We start from the raw sequence: 21,315 nt of genomic DNA, 5'->3' as shown, positions 1-21,315 counted from the left end.
AAAAAATGCTAAGGGCAGCCAGAGAGAAAGGTTGGGTTACTCACAAAGGGAAGCACATCAGACTCATAGCAGATCTCTCAGCAGAAATACTACAAGCCAGAAGAGAGTGGGGGCCAATATTCAACATCCTTAAAGAAAAGAACTTTCAACCCAGAATTTCATATCCAGCCAAACTAAGCTTCATAAGCAAAGGTGAAATAAAATCCTTTATGAACAAGCAATTGCTGAGACATTTTGTCACCATGACGACTGCCTTACAAGAGCTCCTGAAAGAAGCACTAAACATGGAAAGGAACAACCAGTACCAGTCACTACAAAAATGTACCAAATGGTAAAGAGCATGTACACAATGAAGAAACTGTGTCAACTAATGGACAAAACAACCAGCTAACATCAAAGTGGCAGGATCAAATTCACATATAACAATATTAACCTTAAATGTAAATGGTCTAAATGCCCCAATCAAAAGACACAGACTGGCAAATTGGATAAAAAGTCAAAACCCATTGGTGTGCTTTATCCAGGAAACCCATCTCACATGCAAGGACACATATAGGCTCAAAATAAAGGGATGGAGGAAGATTTACCGAGCAAATAGAGAGAGCGAAAAAAAAAGCAGGAGATGCAAACCTAGTCTCTGATAAAATAGACTTTAAACCAACAAAGATCAAAAGAGACAAAGAAGGGCATTATGTAATGGTAAAAGGCTCAATAAAACAAGAAGAGCTAACGATCCTAAATATATATGCACCCAATATAGGAGCACCCAGATACATAAAGCAAGCTCTTAATGACCTACAAAGAGACTTAGACTCCCACACAATACTGGGGGACTTTAACACTCCACTGTCAATAATAGACAGATCAACGAGACAGAAAATTAACAAGGACATCCAGGACTTGAACTCAGATCTAGACCAAGCAAACCTAACAGACAGTTACAGAACTCTCCACCCCAAATGCACAGAATACACATTCTTCACAGCAATACATCACACCTACTCTAAAACTGACAACATAATTGCAAGTAAATCACTCCTCAGCAAATGCAAAAAGAACGGAAATCATAACAGTCTCTCAGACTGCTGGGCGCAGTGGCTCATGCCTGTAATCCTAGCACTTTGGGAGGCTGAGGTGGGTGGATCACCTGAGGTCAGGAGTTCAAGACCAGCCTGGCCAACATGGTAAAACCCCATCTTAAAAACAAACAAACAAACAAACAAAAAAGTCTCTCAGACCACAGTGCAATCAAATTAGAACTCAAGATTAAGAAACTAACTCAGAACCGCACAACTTCATGGAAACTGAACAAATGGCTCTTGAATGTTGACTGGATAAACAATGAAATGAAGGCAGAAATAAAGATGTTCTTTGAAACCAAAGAGAACGAAGACACAACATACCAGAATCTCTGGGAAACATTTAAAGCAGTGTCTAGAGGAAAATTCTCATGTGGGCAATAACTGCCCACATGAGAAGCAAGGAAAGATCTAAAATCAACATCTTATCATCAAAACTGAAAGAGCTAGAGGAGCAAGATCAAAAAAACTCAAAAGCTAGCAGAAGACAAGAAATAACAAAGATCAGAGCAGAACTGAAGGAGATAGAGACACAAAAAACCCTTCAAAAATCAATAAATCCAGGAGCTGATTTTTTGAAAAGATCAACAAAATAGACCACTAGCCAGATTAATAAAAAATAAAAGAGCAAAGAATCAAATAGAATCAAATGATAAAGGGGATATAACCACCAATTCCACAGAAATACAAACTAGCATCAGAGGTTACTACAAACAACTCTATGCACATAAACCAGTAAACCTGAAAGAAATGGATAAATTCCTGGACACTTGGACCCTCCCAAGCCTAAACCAGGAAGAAGTTGAAACCCTGAATAGACCAGTAACAAGGGCTGAAGTTGAGGCAGCAATTATAGCCCACCAACAAAAAAAGCCCAGGTCCAGATGGGTTCACAGCAAAATTCTACCAGACACACCAAGAGGAGCTGGTACCACTCCTTCTGAAACTATTCCAAACAATACAAAAAGAGGGAATCCTTCCCAAATCATTTTATGAGACCAACATCATCCTGATACCAAAACCCAGCAGAGACTCAACAAAAAAACAAAACTTCAGGCCAATATCCATGATGAACATAGATGCAAATATCTTCAATAAAATACTGGCAAACTGATTGCAACAGCACATCAAAAAGCTTATCCATCACCATCAAGTGGACTTCATCCTGGGGATGCAAGGCTGGTTCAACATACACAAGTCTATAAATGTAATCCTCCACATAAACAGAACCAAAGACAAAAACAACATGATTATCTCAATAGACGCACAGAAGGCCTTTGCCAAAATTCAAGAGCCCTTTATGCTAAAAACTCTCTGTACACTAGGTATCAGTGAAACATACCTCAAAACGATAAAAGCTATTTATGACAAACCCACAGCCAATATCATACTGAATGGGCAAAAACGGGAAGCATTCCCTTTGAATTCTGGCACTAGACAAGGATGACCTCTCTCACCACTCCTATTCAATATAGTATTGGAGGTTCTAGCCAGAGCAATCAGGCAAAAAATAAATAAATAAATAAATAAATAAATAAAGGGTATTCAATTAGGAAAGGAGGAAGTCAAATTGTCTCTATTTGCAGATGACATGATTGTATATTTAGAAGACCCCATGATCTCAGACCAAAATCTCTTGAAACTGATAAGCAACTTCAGTAAAGTCTCAGCATATAAAATCAATCTGCAAAAATCACAAGCATTCCTATACACCAATAACAGACTTAAAGAGAGCCAAATCAAGAATGAACTGCCATTCACAATTGCTACAAAGAGAATAAAATACCTAGGAATACAACTAACAAAGGATGTAAAGAACCTCTTCAAAGAGAACTACAAAGCACTGCTCAAGGAAATAACAGAGGACACAAACAGATGGAGAAACATTCCATGTTCATGGTTAGGAAGAATCAATATTGTGAAAATGGCCATACTGCCCAAAGTAATTTATAGATTCAATGCTATCCCCATCAAGCTACCCATGACCCTCTTCACAGAACTGGAAAAAACACCTTAAACTTCATATGGAACCAGAAGAGATCCTGTATAGCCAAGATAATCCTAAGCAAAAGGAACAAGGCTGGAGGCACCACACTACCAGACTTCAAACTATACTACAAGGCTACAGTAATCAAAACAGCATGGTACTGATACCAAAACAGAGGTATAGACCAATGGAACAGAACAGAGGTCTTAGAGGCAATGCTACACATCTTCAACCATCTGATCTTTGACAAACCTGACAAAAACAAGCAGTGGGGAAAGGATTCCCTGTTTAATAAATGGTGTTGGGAAAACTGGCTAGCAATGTGCAGAAAGCAGAAACTGGACCCCTTCCTGACACCCTACACTAAAATTAACTCCAGATGGATTAAAGACTTAAACATAAGACCTACCACCATAAAAGCCCTACAAGAAAAACTAGGCAAAACCATTCAGGACATTGGCATAGGCAAGGGCTTCATGACTAAAACACCAAAAGCATTGGCAACAAAAAGCAAAATAGACAAATGGGATCTAATTAAATTCCAGAGCTTCTGCACAGCAAAAGAAACAATCATTAGAGTGAATTGGCAACCAACAGAATGGCAAAAAATTTTGGCAATCTACCCATCCGACAAAGGGCTACTATCCAGAATCTACAGCGAACTAAAACAGATTTACAAGAAAAAAAAAAAAACCCATTCAAAAGTGGGTGAAGGACATGAACAGACACTTTTAAACGAAGACATATATAAGGCCAACAAACATATGAAAAAATGCTTATCATCACTGATCATTAGAGAAATGCAAATCAAAATCACATTGAGATATCACCTCATGCCAGTTAGAATGGTGATCATTAAAAAATCTGCAGACAACAGACACTGGAGAGGATGTGGAGAAATAAGAACACTTTTACACTATTGGTGGGAGTGTAAACTAGTTCAACCATTATGGAAGACAGTGTGGTGCTTCCTCAAGGACCTATAAATAGAAATTCCATTTGACCCAGCAATCCCATTACTAGGTATATATCCAAAGGATTATAAATCATTTTATTATAAAGACACATGCACATGTATGTTCATAGTGGCACTGTTTACAATAGTAAAGACCTGGAACCAACCCAAATGCCCATTGATGATAGACTGGATAAGGAAAATGTGGCACATATACACCATGGAATACTATGCAGTCATGAAAAACGATGAGTTTGTGTCCCTTGTAGGGACATGGATGAATCTGGAAACCATAATTCTCAGCAAACTGACACAAGAACAGAAAATCAGACACCACATGTTCTCAGTCATAGGCAGATGTTGAACAATGAGAACACATGGACACTGGAGGGGAGCATCACACACTGGGGTCTGTTGAGGGGGGACTAGGGGAGGGACAGCAGGGGGTAGGGAGGTTGGGGAGGGATAACATGGGGAGATATGCCAGATACAGGTGATGGGGGAATGGAGGCAGCAAACCACATTGCCATGTATGTATTTACCTATGCAACAATCCTGCATGATCTGCACATGTACCCCAGAACCTAAAGTGCAATAATATATATATATTATATACATATGTTTTATGTACATAATATTTATAATTATTATATATATAATTTATAATTTCTTATAATTATAATATATATTATTATAATTATTATAATGAATTATTATTATAATAAATATACATATATACATCTGTATATAAATTTTAAAAACTAGCTAGGCATGATCACATGTGCCTATAGTCCTAGCTACTCATAAGGCTGAGGCAGGAGGATTGCTTGAGACTAGGAGTTTGAGACTACATTCAGCTATGACTGCACCACTGTACTCTAGTCTGGGGAACAGGGAAAGACCCTGTCTCAGAAAAAAAAAAAGTCAAAGAAATATGATCAATATTGGTCCAAAAGGAAAGCAAAGTTTCATTTCTGAAAAAAACCCATATCTTATAGCATAATTTATATTAGTGGTAAACTTACTGTAAGTTACATTTATTATAAAATTTAAACCAAACATGCATTTCCCTTTTGGCTGGTAATGCCTAGAATTAGGTTAAAGTGTTGGTTCTACTGGAGACTATTGAACTGTAACTGCCAATGCAGAAGGTATGTCTGAGGAGCGTGCAGAAGACATGCCCACTGTTCTCTTGTGGCACTTTCTGGAGCTTGCTAGCTCCCAAAATGCAGTCAGCACTTTGCAGTAGTGGTTGGGTGCATTCTTTTCTTTTTGAGACAGGGTCTCACTCTGTGGCCTAGGCTGGAGTGCAGCGGCACAACCTTTGCTCACTGCAACCTCCGCCTCAGCCTCCTCAGTAGCTGGGACTACAGGAGTGTGCCACCATGTTTGGCTAATTTTTGTAGAGATGGTGTTTCACCATGTTGGCCAGCCTGGTCTCAAACTCCTCATCTCAAGCACTCCTCCTGCCCCAGCCTCCCAAAGTGCTTGGATTACAGGTATGAGCCACCTGCCTGGGATTCGTATGACTTTTTGAGACTTGTATGACATTTCATTAGTGAGCTTGCAGAATGGCTCCTGAAGGAGCTTTTTTTTTTTTTTTTTTTTGAGAGGAAGTCTTGCTTTGCTGCCCAATGACATGATCTTGGCTCACTGCAACCTCCACCTCCCAGGTTCAAGCAATTCGCCTGTCTCAGCCTCCTGAGTAGCTGGGACTACAGGTGCACACCACCATGGCCAGCTAATTTTTTTCTATTTTTAGTAGAGATGGGGTTTCACTGTGTTGGCCAGGCTGGTCTCAAACCCCTGACCTCAAGTGATCCACTTGCATTGGCCACTCAAAGTGCTGGTATTGCAGGCATGAGTCATAATGTCAGGCTAGGGGCTTAAGTTTGAGCCTGGCAAAAAGTTTCTAAAAAGTCCTGATTGCATCTAAGTTTTCAAACAGGGCTTCTGTGTGTGTGTATGTGTGACATTCTAGACATAACGATTACATGCATTCTATTTATTTTTAAAGACGGGGTCTCACTATGTTGCCCAGGCTGGTCTCAAATTCCTAGACTCAAGTGATCCTCCCACCTTGGCCTCCCGAAGTGTTGGGATTATAAGCATACATCATTGTTCCCAGCCTACATGCCTTTTAATTGAACAATTCCCTTTAGAATACAAAAATAATGACTTGTGCCAAAGGAGTCAAATACTTTCCATAAATATGCACACTATTTTGAAATTAATTCTAACTCCTGTCAATTCTCTGACTTCTCTACCACAGAGTTGAATTTATACCTTGGTCCAAACAACTGGGGAGCCACATGGCAATGGCAGCACTTGTATCAAGAAAGTTCCCTGGAGGCACTCAGCTCTTGTATGATGCCGTGTAGATTCAGGAAAAAGGTTGCTCAGCAGGACATCAGGATATGTTTATTTAAGTATCTGTGTAACACTGGGTAAGGCATTCAGGCTCTTTTTTTTTTTCTTAGAAGTTTGTAAAAAGATATGAAAGAGAGAACTTATTGGAGATGAAAAGAAAAATTTGTGATATCATAGAAGCATATAAAATCATTAAGCTAATTCTGTGAATAAAATTAGGATACACACAAGCCTACTAATCAAATCTGAATTTAACAAAACATTTTTAAAAGGCTACACATAGCAGATAGTAAGTCTCCAAAATCTAAAACGGTAACATAGAAGATACAAGTTCAGGCCAGGCATGGTGGCTCATACTTGTAATCCTAGCACTTTCTGAGGTTGAGGCAGGAGGATCATTTGAGCCTAGGAGTTCTAGAGCAGCCTGGGCAACACAGTGAGACCTCATGTCTTCTTGAAGAAAGGAAAGAAAAGAAAATATAAGTTTAGTTACTATTGAAATTATGCAAGGGATCTAAAACAGATTTTTATTGGGGGGATAGTAAGAGATTTTTTTTTAATTGAAGTCTAACCTACACACAGAAAGTGCAGCTCAATTATTTTTCACAAACTGATCTTACACATATAAATAGCACTTCATTGAGAAATAGAACAACAACAAAAATGAAAACACAAAGAAAAATAAAGAAACATAACATTCTAGTTTCCACTAGAAACTTCTCTCATGCCCCTTTTTTTTTTTTTTGAGACAGTGTCTTGCTCTGTTGCCCAGGCTGGAGTGCAACGACACAGTCTTGGCTCACTGCAACCTCTGCCTCCTGGGTTCAAGCGAATCTCCTGCCTCTGAGTAGCTGGGATTACAGGCATGGGCCCACCATGCCAGGCTAATTTTTGTATTTTTAGTAGTGGGTTTCACCATGTTGGCCAGGCTGGTCTCGAACTCCTGACTTCAAGTGATCCTCCTGCCCTGGCCTGCCAAAGTGCTGGGATTACAGGTTTGAGCCACCGCACCTGGACCAATTTCTTAAACTCAGTAAATCTTAACTCATTTATTTTTTCAAGTAATCATTGAGTACTTGCTATATTCTAGGCACTGTTCCAAGCTGAGTTTTAAATAATGAATGATATAGAACTATAACCATATAAACGCTCCAGTGAACTTTCACAGAGTCTTGTGAGAGAACATAATAAGGAGATCTGGTCTACAGGTCCAGGAAATCCCAGCTATTAATAAACCGTGAAAAAGAAAGCAGAGTTTTGCAAGCAGTCCTGATATGCAGGGTTTGAATTTGTAACTAGTATGTTTATCATGTGGAAAATAAATTCATGATTTTCTTACATCTTTCTTTTTATAAATAGCATAGAAATAAACTTTAGCTCTTTCAATGGTTAAAATTTTCAAATTAGTGGATATAATATTCTGGCATTTGTCAACGTGTAGGAAAGTTTCAGTTGTTGCAAAAACAGACCACATGGCCTACCCCATCTGCACAGAAAATACTGGTGAATAAAATGTTCTACCCTCTTGGGTCTTCATCAAGACTTCAATAATAGAGCAGTGAAGTGTCATTCACTTCAATTTGTTTCATTTAACCAAAGCTAACATCATTTACTCATTCCTACCTCCAATTGTTAAAGCTAATCATTAAGTTTCTTCTGTAAGTATTTGTGTACAGATAATATCTCTTATATTACTCCTCAGATGAGTATTGTTTCCATCATTAGGAACAGCCCTTTACTGGAAGAGGAATTAATAGTGCAAGAAGGACTAACTGCTAAAAGCAAGAAAGGGTAGAACGTTTTGCAAATTAAGTCATTTTGTAAACAAAGGAATGCTAATAGTTTGTTTTTATAATTTTTAAGCATGAATGATTATTCACTACCTTTACAGATAAGCTTTGCTTTGTCCATTTTCCCTTAACTGTATATTTTACTCCAGAGAGAATGAAATTTAGTATAACTTTCTGAAGAAATATACATCACTAAAAAATAACTAAAAAAAGGCGATTAGAAAATCTTCAGATCTTACTTTTAATGAGATATTCAGATATCTTTCAACTTTTAAACAGCAGGTAATTAAATAGGAGTAACCCAACTCAAAACTCTAGTGGAGAATTTAAGTTTAAAATTTCTGGTTTTCTTGATTATTTTTGAACTATTTTGTTATTATCTTTATCATTTTTAGTTTTCCAATTCGTACCCAAATTATTCTATAACCATATCTGGCTCTTTTTCGGAGGCCTTAGTTCTTCTGAGAAATATCTCCCTCCCCTGCTCCCTCTACCATGAGAATCATTACAAGGTGAAGGAGAGTGAAATAAACTACCAAGGATAAAACATCTATTCCAGGTGTTTCTATTAGTATAATCTGAGTTTACTTAACAACAAAGATTGTGTATAGTACCAGTGGATAATTTTCTGTGTTCTGATGTTTCAAAAAAACTGTTAACTGTTAAAACCCACAATTGCAATAAACCTTGAATTATATATAGTTGGAACCAAAAAAATTGTTTTGGTTCAACAACTTAGAATCAGAATACACAGCATTTTCATGATTTAGATAAGAAACAGTTAAAATATTTACTTGACAGGCTGCTTGCTACTGAAGCAGGTTTAGAATGCATTTGGTTGAAGGTTTTTCTCCTACAGAAACAATGAGAATCATAATAGATTACTACAAAATGGAATTGCTTCACACAATAACATATCTCATGTAACATCTGAGAATTATAGTATAAGACCCAGATGGAATGTAGTGAAAAATCACTCAAGAGTTCTTCTTTCAAAATAAAAGGTATTAGAGGAAGACCTGGAAGGCTGCGTGTGGCGTGAGTCTGACCGTGCGCGATGGCGGAAGCCTGGGCGACGAGCGCCTGCGGAGAGGCAATGGCGGCGATGGCAGCTGCGGAAGGCTCCTCGGGCTGGCGGGCTAGGCTCTGGGCCGGAGCTTCCCCAGCTACTGGCCCTTGTTGCCTCAGGCGTTGGGCCTGAGCCTGAGCTGGCGGCTGACGGGCCTCTCCGGCATGAAGGGCTGAGGCTGCAAGGTCCCGCAGGAGACGCTGCTCAAACTCCTGGTGGGACTGATGCGCCGGGGCCTGGTGGGCGGTCAGGAAGAGGCGTCCTAGGAAACCGCAGCGGGCCCCAGCCCCGCTTTTCCAGCCCTGGGCGTAGGTATGGACTCCTGCATCATCCCCCTGAGGCGTGGGGGCCTGTTGCTGGTGCAGACCACGGACTTCTTTTACACCTTGGTGGAAGATCCCTACGTGATGGGGCGCATAGCTGGTGCCAACGTGCTGAGTGACCTCTACGCCATGGGCATTACTGAGTGTGACATGTTGATGTTACTCAGCGTCAGCCAGAGTATGAGTGAGGAGGAACGCGAAAAGGTAACACCACTCATGGTCAAAGGCATTCGGGATGCGGCTGACGAAGGAGGGACTGCAGTGACCGGTGGGCAAACTGTGCTCAACCCTTGGATTAAAATCGGTGGAGTTGCCACTGTGGTGTGCCAGCCAAATGAATTCATAATGCTCGACAGCGCGGTGGTTGGGGATGTGCTGCTGTTAACCAAACGTTAGGAACCCAGGTTGCTGTCAATGCCCACCAATGGCTGGATAATCCTGAAAGACAGAATAAAGATGGTGGTCTCCGGAGAACAGGTGGAGCTGCCCTATCAGGAAGCCATGTTCAATATGGCTACCCTCAACAGAACTGCTGCAGGTTTAATGCACACATTTAATGCCCATGTGGCCACAGATATCACAGGCTTTGGCATTCTAGGACACTCCCAGAGGCTTGGGAAACAACAAAGAAACAAAGCGTCCTTTGTTATTCATAATCTCCCAATAATTGCCAAGATGGCTGCCCTCAGCAAGGCCAGTGGGCGGTTTGCACTCCTTCAAGGAACCTCAGCTGAAACCTCTGGGGGATTACTGATTTGTCTGCCTAGAGAACAGGCGGCTCACTTTTGTTCCAAAATCAAATCCCCCAAGTACGGAGAGGGTCACCAAGTGTGGATCGTTGGCATTGTGGAAAAGGGAAGCCAAATGGCCCAGATCATTGACAAGCCGTGAGTTATTGAAGTCATACCTCGTGGGGCCACAGCTGCTGCTCTTGCTCCTGACAATTCAAATGCCTCCTCTGAGCCTTGCTCGTGAGATGAAAGAACAGAAGCTGTTTGTACCGTAGAGCTGTTGTACACAATCATCGATGGTTCTTAAGAGTTGATTTTAAGAAATTTCCAAAGAAGGCTTCCTGCATCAGTGGTTCCAGCTGCCCTTTCTAGGTGATTGGAATCAGCCCATCAAAAGCAGCCTTTATGTACATTCCGAGGCCAGAGTAACATTTTGAACTTTGTGGGAGATGTTTTTTCATCGCTTGGGTGGAGGAGGAGCAGAAATACCTGTTTTCTCTTTCCAAAGTAAGATGAGGCTATTCCAGGTTGAGGGATTTTTCTTTGCACTGGGTTAATTAATTTCTGCACAGGGATTGAGATGATTTATTAAAACCATACACAAATTGCAAAATGAAGAAATTAGGTCAGAAGCAAAAGAGTTTTGGATGAATACTGTTGATAAATCTAAATTGTTAAAAGAGATCTTATAATGCCACCTCACATTCTTTATTAGACTTTCCTGAGTACTGGCTCTTTCCTGCCCTGGACAAGAATTGAGCAGCTTGTCATGACTGGGAAAAGAGGACCTGCAACCATCTGGCTTGGTCTCTGTTAATGACGTCTCTCCCCCTAAACCCCATTAAGGACTGGGAGAGGCAGAGCAAGCCTCAGAGCCCAGGACTTGGTGGTTATTAAGAGGTTAAGTCGTTTGCTGCAAATTTCTGGTGATTTGATCAATAAAGAGTAATTTCTTCCTAAATTAAAAAAAAAGTAAAGATGTTAAACAAACAAATACTCTGTTTGCTTTGTTACTGGAAGGATTAGTTTCAAAGTTTCATCCAAAAAGTTTAGAATCAGTGCCTTTAACTCACAGCTGTTTTTTTTTTTTTTTTTTTTTTTTTTTTTTTTTAAGCTGTGAATATAGCTGAGAACTGTAAGGCCGGTTGCTTCTCCAGGAGGTTGGACACACCCACCTCTGCACTAGGCACCTAGCTCTGCCGCATGGCTCCCCTGGAAGGCTCCAGCTGATGCAAGGTTCCTGGCCGGCTCTCCCACTGGAAAACCTGCCCAACAACCCGCCAACCAATAGTGGCCCGCCCCGTCTCAATCCCGCACCCCTTGCTCGTTCCTCCTAGCCATAAAAACACCAGGAAGTTGGCGCGACTTCCCTGGCCCCTTTCCCCGGGACCATGGAACCTCGCCTGGGAGCCAAATAAATTGGCATTTAATTTTCTTATACTGGCCTCAGTTTACTCATTTTAAACTCGGCAATAAACCTTACAAGAACATACAATGCCTACAATTCCTATAGTAAGAATAAAATCTATTCTCAGGGAATCAGAGTATAAGATAAACCAGAAGCGAGGAAAAAATGTGGAAAAAAGAAGAAAAGGGAGTATGAAAAGCAAGGAGGAAATGGAGGATCAGATAAAAACATAATAGGATTTTTAAAAAACAGCTTAGCTATTCCTAAATAGGACAGCTTATTTCTAATTTACATATAGGAATACTTTAATAGAATTGTAAAGAAGAGAAAAGAGGTCTTGTTACCTGTTTTAAAATAGTAGATTACACAAAATATTCCTAAACTACTCGGCTGGATAGGAAGGAAGTTATGACAACCAGCTGGTAAATGCATTTTCAAGTTAAATTTTAATAAAATGTAGAGGCTATGAACAATTTTTGGAATTTCAAACATGTTAGATTGGGCAACAGTCTTTAACACACAGCACGTAGCCTTTCTACCATCCTACTTACTTTTGTCAAGACAATAAATTGTATAGTAGTCTTGGGTTTGATGCTGTGGCTTTCACCAGCCTGTTGAATGGTTTGATAGATTTGGCAGGAGTTTGGCCTCCAGCATTCCATGTAAAGTTTACTCCATTTCTAAGTGACACAGGATTTTTCTCAGCCATTTTGCCTTCTGGGAACCTCCACAGCTGGTGCTACCCACCCCCCTCCACTGCCTGAGCCTTGCTTGTCCCTGGGCCTGCTGCTGGAGGCACCCTGCCCACTTGGCCCCCCTGTGTTATGACTTGTACCTGCATTAGGCAGTTCCTGAGCTCTTGTCCCACATCCAGGAAGAATGAGGTTACACTGACAATTTGAAGGGCGAGGAGGGTGAAGAATAATTTTATTGAGGGATGGAAAAGCTTTCGGTGGGGATGGGACATGGGAGTGGTCCTCAACCCTTGCAGTCAGGTGGTTTCTCTCCCAGTGTGGCTGCCTCCACGGCTTTTATGGGCTCAAAGTAGGGGAGTGCATGCTGATTGGTTTGAGATTAAGGCAAGCTTAAACTTGCGCTGTTGCTTTAAATCCATGTCTTTTTGCTTTCAATGTAACAAATTATTCAGCCAATTATTAATATAGTGAATATTTGTTTTACTGAAAGATAGAGGTAATTTTGGAGATGATAAAGGTAATACTGAGATATAGAAGTGACCAATTTTGTGTTTTAAATATTAACATATTCTAGTACAGGGTTTCTTAACCTCACTACTATTGGCACCTCGGCCTCCAAAAGTGCTAGGATAACAGGCGTGAGCCACCTTGCCCAGCCCAATTTTTTTTTTTTTTTTTTTTAATAGAAATAGGGTCTTGCTCTGTCACCTGGGCTGGAGTGCAGTGGTGTGATCATAGCTTACTGTAACCTTTAACTCCTGGGTTCAGGCAATCCTCCAGCCTCAGGCTTCTGAGTAGTTAGAACTACAGGCAAATGTCACCACACCTGGCTAATTAAAAAAATTTTTTTGAGACAGGGTCTAGTGATGTTGCTCAGGCTGGTCTTGAACTCCTGGCCTCAAGGGATCCTCATCTTGGCCTCCCAAAATGCTGGAATTATAGGCATGAGCCACCAAACCTGGCTGTGAATCACTGTTCTAATGGAATAATCCATCTTATATGAATGCTATTTTTAAATTGGTATTTTTAGACAGACTGTTTCATTCAATTCTTAGATTCCTGTGAATATTCCTTTCCTGAGATATGATATGATATGAGGATATTCATTCTCATATCGCAAGATTCCTAAGATATGATAATCATTTTATCTGTAAGTCATTTAATTCTTATGAACCTCAGTTTTCTTGTACATGAACACAGAGCTAGAAGTTTTACATCTGGAACTTTTCCCTTGGAACAAATTAATTCTCATATGATATATAATGAAATAATTATTTGAAAAATCAATGTCTGGGTATAAAATTGTATCTCTACATGATCACAGGTTTGCAAACATTTTGTATAAAAGGCAAAAAATGCAAGATGACAGAAAATATTTGATTTATTTTTGTAGTCAAATTTGTTGGCTTCAGAATTCTGATTTCCACTGACGCAGTGGTCTCAACCCTAACTGTTTATTAGACTCGCCTGGGGGGGGCTTGAAAGTTCTTATTGCTGGATTCTTATCTCCAAAGATTTGAATTTGAGGAAAGAAAAAGTAGAAAGGAATACTGCTTACTTAAAAAGGAGAATGTCTCACCAAGCACCAGTACACTGCCGTTCATCACCTTTTCTTTTTCTTCTTGTCTAAAATGAGGTAAAGTAAGATTTGAGAGCTTAAAACTTGGCAAAGAAATAAATCCTTTTGGTAATGTTATAAAGTGAGTGTCTGTATTCCTATCTTGCAGAGGAGAACCTAAAAGGATTTTATATCCTTTTTGGGCTCCTCTTCTACTCCTGCTCATGAAATGCAAGTTTCCTGGACTATGAACATCAGAAATTTCAGAAATGAGGACATTAGTAATTTGCTATTACTAGATATTTTTATTAAAAGAACCCTCAATGTACATAATTTAATACAAATATACATCTCTTTGGCTTCTTAAGAACAATTAGCAGAGCCAGATGTCTTGTAGGCAGAAGTGTCCCTATATTTCCCTAATATGGACCCAGTGTTTTTTTTTTCTTCTCTAGGTTCAATTTTTAATTTCATATCATTTTATTTTTAATATTTATTTATTTATTTATTTAGAGACAGAGTCTTGTGCTGTTGCCCGGGCTGGAGTGCAGTGGCGTGATCCTGGCTCACTGCAACCTCCGTCTCTGAGGTTCAAGCAATTCTCCTGCCTCAGCCTTCCGAGTAACTGGGACTACAGGTACATGCCACCATGCCCAGCTAATTTTTTGTATTTTTAGTATAGATGGAGTTTCACCGTGTTAGCCAGAATGGTCTCTATCTCCTGACCTCGTGACCCGCCCGACTCAGCCTCCCAAAGTGCTGGGATTACAGGTGTGGGCCACTGCGCCCGGCCAATTGTTGTTATTTAAAGATGCATGTATTATGTTTCAAAACCCAATTTCTTTTTCTCTAGGAAAGCAGTTATACGTAAACATTCCATACAAGATTTATATTCCATTCACTGAAAGAAAACAAACAAAACAACAAAAGAAATTTATAGGCTGAAAACTGATAAACTATCCCCTTAAGTCCATCATAACGATTTCCCCTTTAATTATAAATAGTTTGTTCTTCCTTAGATAGGGCACAAGATATAGTAATTGATCTCTGTGTTGGGGGCAGCTTCCCAACCCATGTAGGATTCTATGATGAATGGGTTACAGGTGCGATGAAAGAGCGTTCCGTAGCCGTTTAGGCAACCTGTCTCTGGCTGTTTGTCACCAGCCAGAAGTATCCACCTCTTTTACCGCAGCATGCTAGTCATCTTTTTGTTGTTGTTGTTTTGAGACAGAGTCTCACTCTGTTATCCAGAGTGGAGTGAAATGGCAAGATCTCAGTTCACTGCAACCTCTGCCTCCAGGGTTCAAGCAATTCTGCCTCAGTCTCCCAAGTATGTGGGACTACAGGTGTGCGCCACCATGCCCAAATAGTTTTTGTATTTTCAGTAGAGACAAAGTTTCACCATGTTGGCCAGGCTGCTCTGAAACTCCCGACCTTCAGTGATCCATCAGTCTCAGCCTCCCAAAGTGCTGGGATTACAAGTGTGAGCCACTGTATCCAGCCTTTTTCTTGTGTGTTTTTTTTTAGACAGGGTCTCACTCTGTTGCCCAGGCTGTAATGTAGTGGCATGATCATAGCTCACTGCAGCCTTGACCTTTTGGTTTTTCTCCCACCTTAGCCTCCTTAGTAGCTGGGACCACAGGTGTATGCCACCATACCAAGCAAATTTTTAAATTTTTTAGTAGAGATGGGGTCTTCCTATATTGCCCAGGGTGGTTTTGAACTCCTGGGCTCATGTGATCCTCCTGTCTCACTGTCTCATATATTTTAAAGGCAGGGTCTGGGCCGGGTGTGGCGGCTCATGCCTATAATCCCAGCACTTTGGGAGGCTGAGGTGGTTGGATCACTTGAGGTCAGGAGTTCGAGACTAGCCTGGCCAACATGGCGAAACCCTGTCTCTACTAAAATACAAAAATTAGCCAGGTGTGGTGGCGGGCACCTGTGATCCCAGCTAATTGGGAGGCTGAGGCAGGAGAGTCGCTTGAACCTGGGAGGTGGAGGTTGCAGTGAGCCAAGGTCGCACCACTTCACTTCAGCCTGGGCAACAAAAGCAAAACTCCGTCTCAAAAAAAAAAAAAAAAAAGATAGGGCCTGGCACTGTCACCCAGGCTGGAGAACAGTGGTGCAATCACAGCTCACTGCAGCCTTGACCTCCTGGTCTCCAGTGATCCTCCTGCCTTAGCCTCCCAAGTAGCTGAGACTACAGATGTACACAACCATGCCTGCCTAATTTTAAAATTTTTTCGTAGAGATGGGAATCTCACTATATTGCACAGGGTGGTCTCAAACTCCTGGGCTCAAACAATCCTCCTGCCTCAGCCTCCCAAAGGGCTGGGATTACAGGTGTTAATCACCAACTCAGTCCAAGCTTATCTTTTTGTATGTTTCACATGTAAAAGGTGGGAAGCACTGGTTTAGGGAACCGTGTCTCATGGAAAATGGCATCTTTTTTTTTTTTTTTTCTTGAGACAGAGTCTTGCTCTGTCACCAGGCACCAGGCTGGAGTGCAGTGGCACAAGCTTGGCTCACTGCAACCTCCACCTCAGGTTCAAGCAATGCTCCTGCCTCAGCTTCCCAAGTAGCTGGGACTACAGGCATACACCACCACGCCCAGCTAATTTTTTTTTTTTTCAGTAGAGACAGGGTTTCATGATGTTGGCCAGGATGGTCTCGATCTCTTGACCTTATGATCTGCCTGCCTCGGCCTCCCAAAGTGCTGGGATTACAGGTGTGAGCCACCTCGCCTGGCTGGAAAATGGCATCTTTTTAACTACTAGACTCACAATTGGCTCAATGGAACAATGACATTAAACATAAACATGAGAAACACACATAAATGAAGACCCACTGAGGGAAGCATATATTTGCTTATTTCTGAGTATGCAGAGCTGAATTCCAGTAAGTGAATCTCTAATAGAAATAGATCTCTAGCCTGAAGTGGGTTGTGTACCTGTAATCCCAGCTACTCTGAAGGCTGAGGGAGGCTGAGGCAGGAGGATTGCTGCTTGAGCTCAGGCATTCAAGACCAGCCTAGGAAAAACAGTGTGACTGTATCTCAAAAAAAAAAAAAAAAAAGGAAGCAGATCTCTAGGGAAGAGTTAGTGCTTTGAAGTTGCTTAAAGAAAATAAGCTTATCTTTTGTAAAGACATTCAGAAAGAAGGGAAGTCTACCAATCAGTCACACTCTATTTATTGCAAACTAGTTCTTTTATTTGTTTGAAATACATTTCTCCACTCTGTCCAATGATGAGAAAGACCAAAGTGGAATTAAAATCAACCAAACCAAAACCAACAAAAATTCCTATAAAATTCTGTCTAGCCTTTTCAGTAAAGACTTCAGTAATAGCTCTTTTGCTTCTTTAAAGTATAAAATTACGGATTTTTTTTAAGATGAGAAGATTTGTTCTTATTTTGCCCAAGGCTTAAAATTTCCCATCAATTCAGATGATGTAAACTTTGAGTTGTTTCTCCAAGAACAGGCTTTGGGAGGTCAAGATAAAAATTAACTTGGATATACTATTTATTAAAATAAACAAATAGGGTGGGTGCAGTGGCTCATGCCTGTAATCCCAACACTTTGGGAGACTGAGGCTGGAGTTGCTTGAGCTCAGGAGTTTGAGGCCAGCCTGGGCAACACAGTGAGGCCTTATATCTACAAAAAATTAAAAATTAGCCAGGCTTGGTGGCACACGCCTGTAGTACCAGCTCTCTGAGAGGCTGAGGCAGGAGGATCACTTAAGCCCAGGATTTGGAGGCTATAGTACACTATGATCATACCACTGCATTTTGGTCTGGGTGACAGAGTGAGACTCTGCCTCTAAAAACATTACAAAAAGTTAACAGATTATTGTCTACCTCTGCTTATAACATCCAAGAGACAATGAGCTCATATTAAAATAAATATTTGAGAAGTTCTTGAATATTTTATGTCATTAAATGCTAGCTTTGGTTCTTGATGACAACGGAACCATCATATCAGCTCTGGACTGCACATCCTGGACATCTTCTACCTTATGTAGATTATTGTTATTTAGGTTCTATATAGGCAATGAAACTTCATATACTATGGGTCGTCCTCATGAATGCTTACCACCTACAGATGTTACAATCACTGTTTTTACAATTGAAGAAGCAAAGGGTCAGGGAGGCAAGTAATCAGCTTTGAAAAGAGCAAGGAGACACTGTAATAATAGGACTGGAAAGAGACTGAGGCCGAATCACAGAGAATCCTCAATGTCTCAGACTGGTGATGGACAGCATCAGTGTCCAAGAAAGGTTCTCCTCATAGCTCTATGAGGGATAGAGTAAATTTCGACTAATTTAAAAATTATTATGTTAATCTAAGCACAAGATAAGAAAATGAGTAGAAATCTGCAGTCAGGTAAAAGTGAAAAGACTTTGTGATCCATTGAATGTGATGTGGGAGCCAAGATAAATCATTTTTGGAGTAACGATTCTTTATGTGATAAAAAAAGATATCTAATAAGACTTAGTGCTCAGCTTTGTACTTTGAAAGTATATCAATTACAATAAATATATTAACATTGAACACTGCAGAATTAAGTGCCACATTTGTTAGTAAATTTCCATAAGTTATTTCCTTTGGTATGCATGGGCATGGGCCCTGCTTTTTGGCCAAAATTCCCTTGGCCTAACTTTAACCAGTTGGCCTTCTCTAATTATTAACACTTCCTGTTGTCTCTGACTTTTCTGTTTCACCTTCCTTGATAAGATACTTATATTTGCAAATTTATCCTATTTGTATAAGCTAGCCCATGCTTGGCACTGAGTCTACACATTTAGCCAGGAACATATAGATTGTCTTGTTAGTGCAGATGGCTGCACATATAGAATTTTGGCCAGGTGATAATAAGGAAGTATACCTAGGCCCAAGCAGAACAGACCTAATTATTTCCATGGCAAGAGGGGCAACTGATAATAGCAGCAGTGGGTCCTATGGGTCAATGGTGGGAGGAAGCAGGAGGGCAAGCACAGAAGACAGCAATCTTGAGGGTTTGTGTAAGAGGATTTGTGGTAGGAAAATCAGAGTTTGAGTCCTGGGTCTAAGAATTTACCCACTGTGTGATTTAGGGTAAGATGATCAATGTTTTCATTTATAAAATGGATATAATATCTCCAATGTAAAATTGCTTATATAGGAGGGGCTCCATAAATGTTTCTTGAATCTGGATTTCCTATTCTGACCAATTGACCATCTAACTGAAGCAAAATGCATCATAGCAACGAAAAACATAAAACTTAGGAAGAATTTCAACAAGCCCCAAATTTTTAAATAAATACCTTATGTTCTAAGATGATAAGATTAAATAATGTAAATATGCCAGTTGTTATCAAGTTAATTTATAATATGAGGGCATGTTTAGTAAAAATGCTAAGAGAACAGCTTTTGGATTTGGAAAAATATATATATGAAGAACAAATAGGTGGGAATAAATAAGATTCTAGAAGACTAGAGAATTGATGAGAGAGAAAGGTAGTGAGAAAATGCTCTAACAAATATTAAAAGAAAAACTATAATAGTGAAATAGTCCAGGCGTGGTAGCTCACAACTGTAATTCCAGCCCTTTGGGAGGCCAAGGCAGGTGGATCACCTGAGGTTGGGTGTTGGAGACTAGCCTGACCAACATGAATAAACCCCATCTCTACTAAATATACAAAATTAGCTGGGCGTGGTGGCGTATGCTTGTATTCTCAGCTACTCTGGAGGCTGAGGCCGGAGAATCATTGAACCCGGGAGGCAGAGGTTGTGGTGAGCCGAGATTGCGCTATTGCACTCCAGCCTGGTCAACAAGAGTGAAACTCCGTCTCAAAAAAATAAAAAAAGTGTAATAGGTGAATGGGCACAGATAACACCATATTCTAGAAGTAGACCCTACTGTTAAAGAATAATTCAAGATTAAAAAAGGAATTCCCATAAATCATACTCAATTTATAAGTTTGGGATTTAACAACTTAGAAAAAAACCTAAGTAATGTCTCACCTCGTACCAGATATAAAAAATATAAAGCTAGAAGGAAATAGAAACAAAGGTTATTATTAAGACTGATTTAAATTTTGAAGGGACAGAAGAGATTACAAAGGTGAAGGCAAATGCTGAAAGATCCAATTAAAGAAAAAAGCTGGCTGGACATGGTCACACCTATAATCAACACTTTGGGAGGCTCAGGTGGGATGAGGTGGGAGGACTGCTTGAGTTCAGGAGGATGAGACCAGCCTAGACAACACAGTGTAGACCCCCATCTCTACAAAAAAAGAAATGCAAAATTTAGGTGGGTGCAGTTGTTGTATGCCTGTCATCCTAGCTCCTTGGGAGGCTGAGGTGGGAGGATAGTGTAGGCCCAGGAAGTTGACGCTGTAATGAGCTGTAATCAGGCCTGGGCAGCAAAGCAAGACTCTCTTTAAAACAAAAACAAAAACAAAACAAAACAAAACAAAACAAAACAAAAAACTCTCCCCTAACCAAAATACAGCCAAAATGACAAGGTATTAGCACTACTCTATAATTCAAGCCTTATACAAATTTGGGGGATAAACCAACAACAACTAAGCAAATTCCTTGAGTTTATTATATTGGCACATTGAGGTTCTATGTAAGTAAATTTGGCAAGTTTGCTGTGGTAGTTACAGGTTTGGATTTTTAGGTTAATATCTTTTATCTGAAGATGAAGATATACTTATCTGCAATAAAATTAAACCAACAGTAACTAATACAAAGACCAAACTGATCAATTTTGGTCCTTAGATGATTTTCTATAAATATGTATATTATTCAGTAATACAATGAAAAGCAAAAAAAAAAAAAAAAAATTGGGGTACTTTAGGAGGCACGTATATTCTGGCCTGTAGTGTTTAGTTAGTAAGTTGATCAAAGGTAAATTAAAAAATTCATACTTAAGTAAAAGTTTCAAGAAATACCAGGAAAGTGGACAGCTTCTTTATTTTTAAATTTATTTTAATTTTTCTAGGAGGCCCACTGTCAGCAGAAAAAAGTATATAGTTTCTAACAGATTTATACATTGGAAGTTGATTTTGCTCCTAATTTCATGGCTAATAAAATAATCCAAACAGTCTAAAATTCTTCCTCCTCTCTGCCTCCACACATCCTGCAAAAAGGTAAGCACCTAAAGCAGGCAACCAATGAATAAATGGCTATGGTCAGCATTGACAAATTAATTGCCTCTGGGAGGCTGAGGCAGGAGGATCACTTGAGGCCAGGAGGTCAAGACCAACCTATGGAACATAGTGTAGAATCCTGTCTCTACAAAATAAAAGATAAATGAAAATAAATAATTAGCTGGGTGCAATGGCTATGAATAAAAGCAAAATATA

At 40.0% G+C, this 21,315-nt stretch overlaps 1 pseudogene across 1 annotated transcript; it reads left to right on the top strand.

Annotated features, from left to right (window-relative positions):
- Positions 1 to 9,152: 9,152 nt before the first annotated feature.
- On the top strand, positions 9,153 to 11,287 carry LOC116539769 (annotated as a pseudogene). Its single transcript, XR_004264183.1, has one exon. The product of XR_004264183.1 is annotated as a selenide, water dikinase 2-like (transcript).
- Positions 11,288 to 21,315: the final 10,028 nt, after the last annotated feature.

The sequence above is a fragment of the Sapajus apella genome, unplaced genomic scaffold, assembly GCF_009761245.1.
Source record: "Sapajus apella isolate SASKATOON/1434 unplaced genomic scaffold, GSC_monkey_1.0 scaffold133, whole genome shotgun sequence".
Taxonomy (NCBI): domain Eukaryota; kingdom Metazoa; phylum Chordata; class Mammalia; order Primates; family Cebidae; genus Sapajus; species Sapajus apella.
The sequence above is the reverse complement of the archived record's forward strand: the minus strand, read 5'-3'. Positions and strand labels throughout refer to the sequence as shown.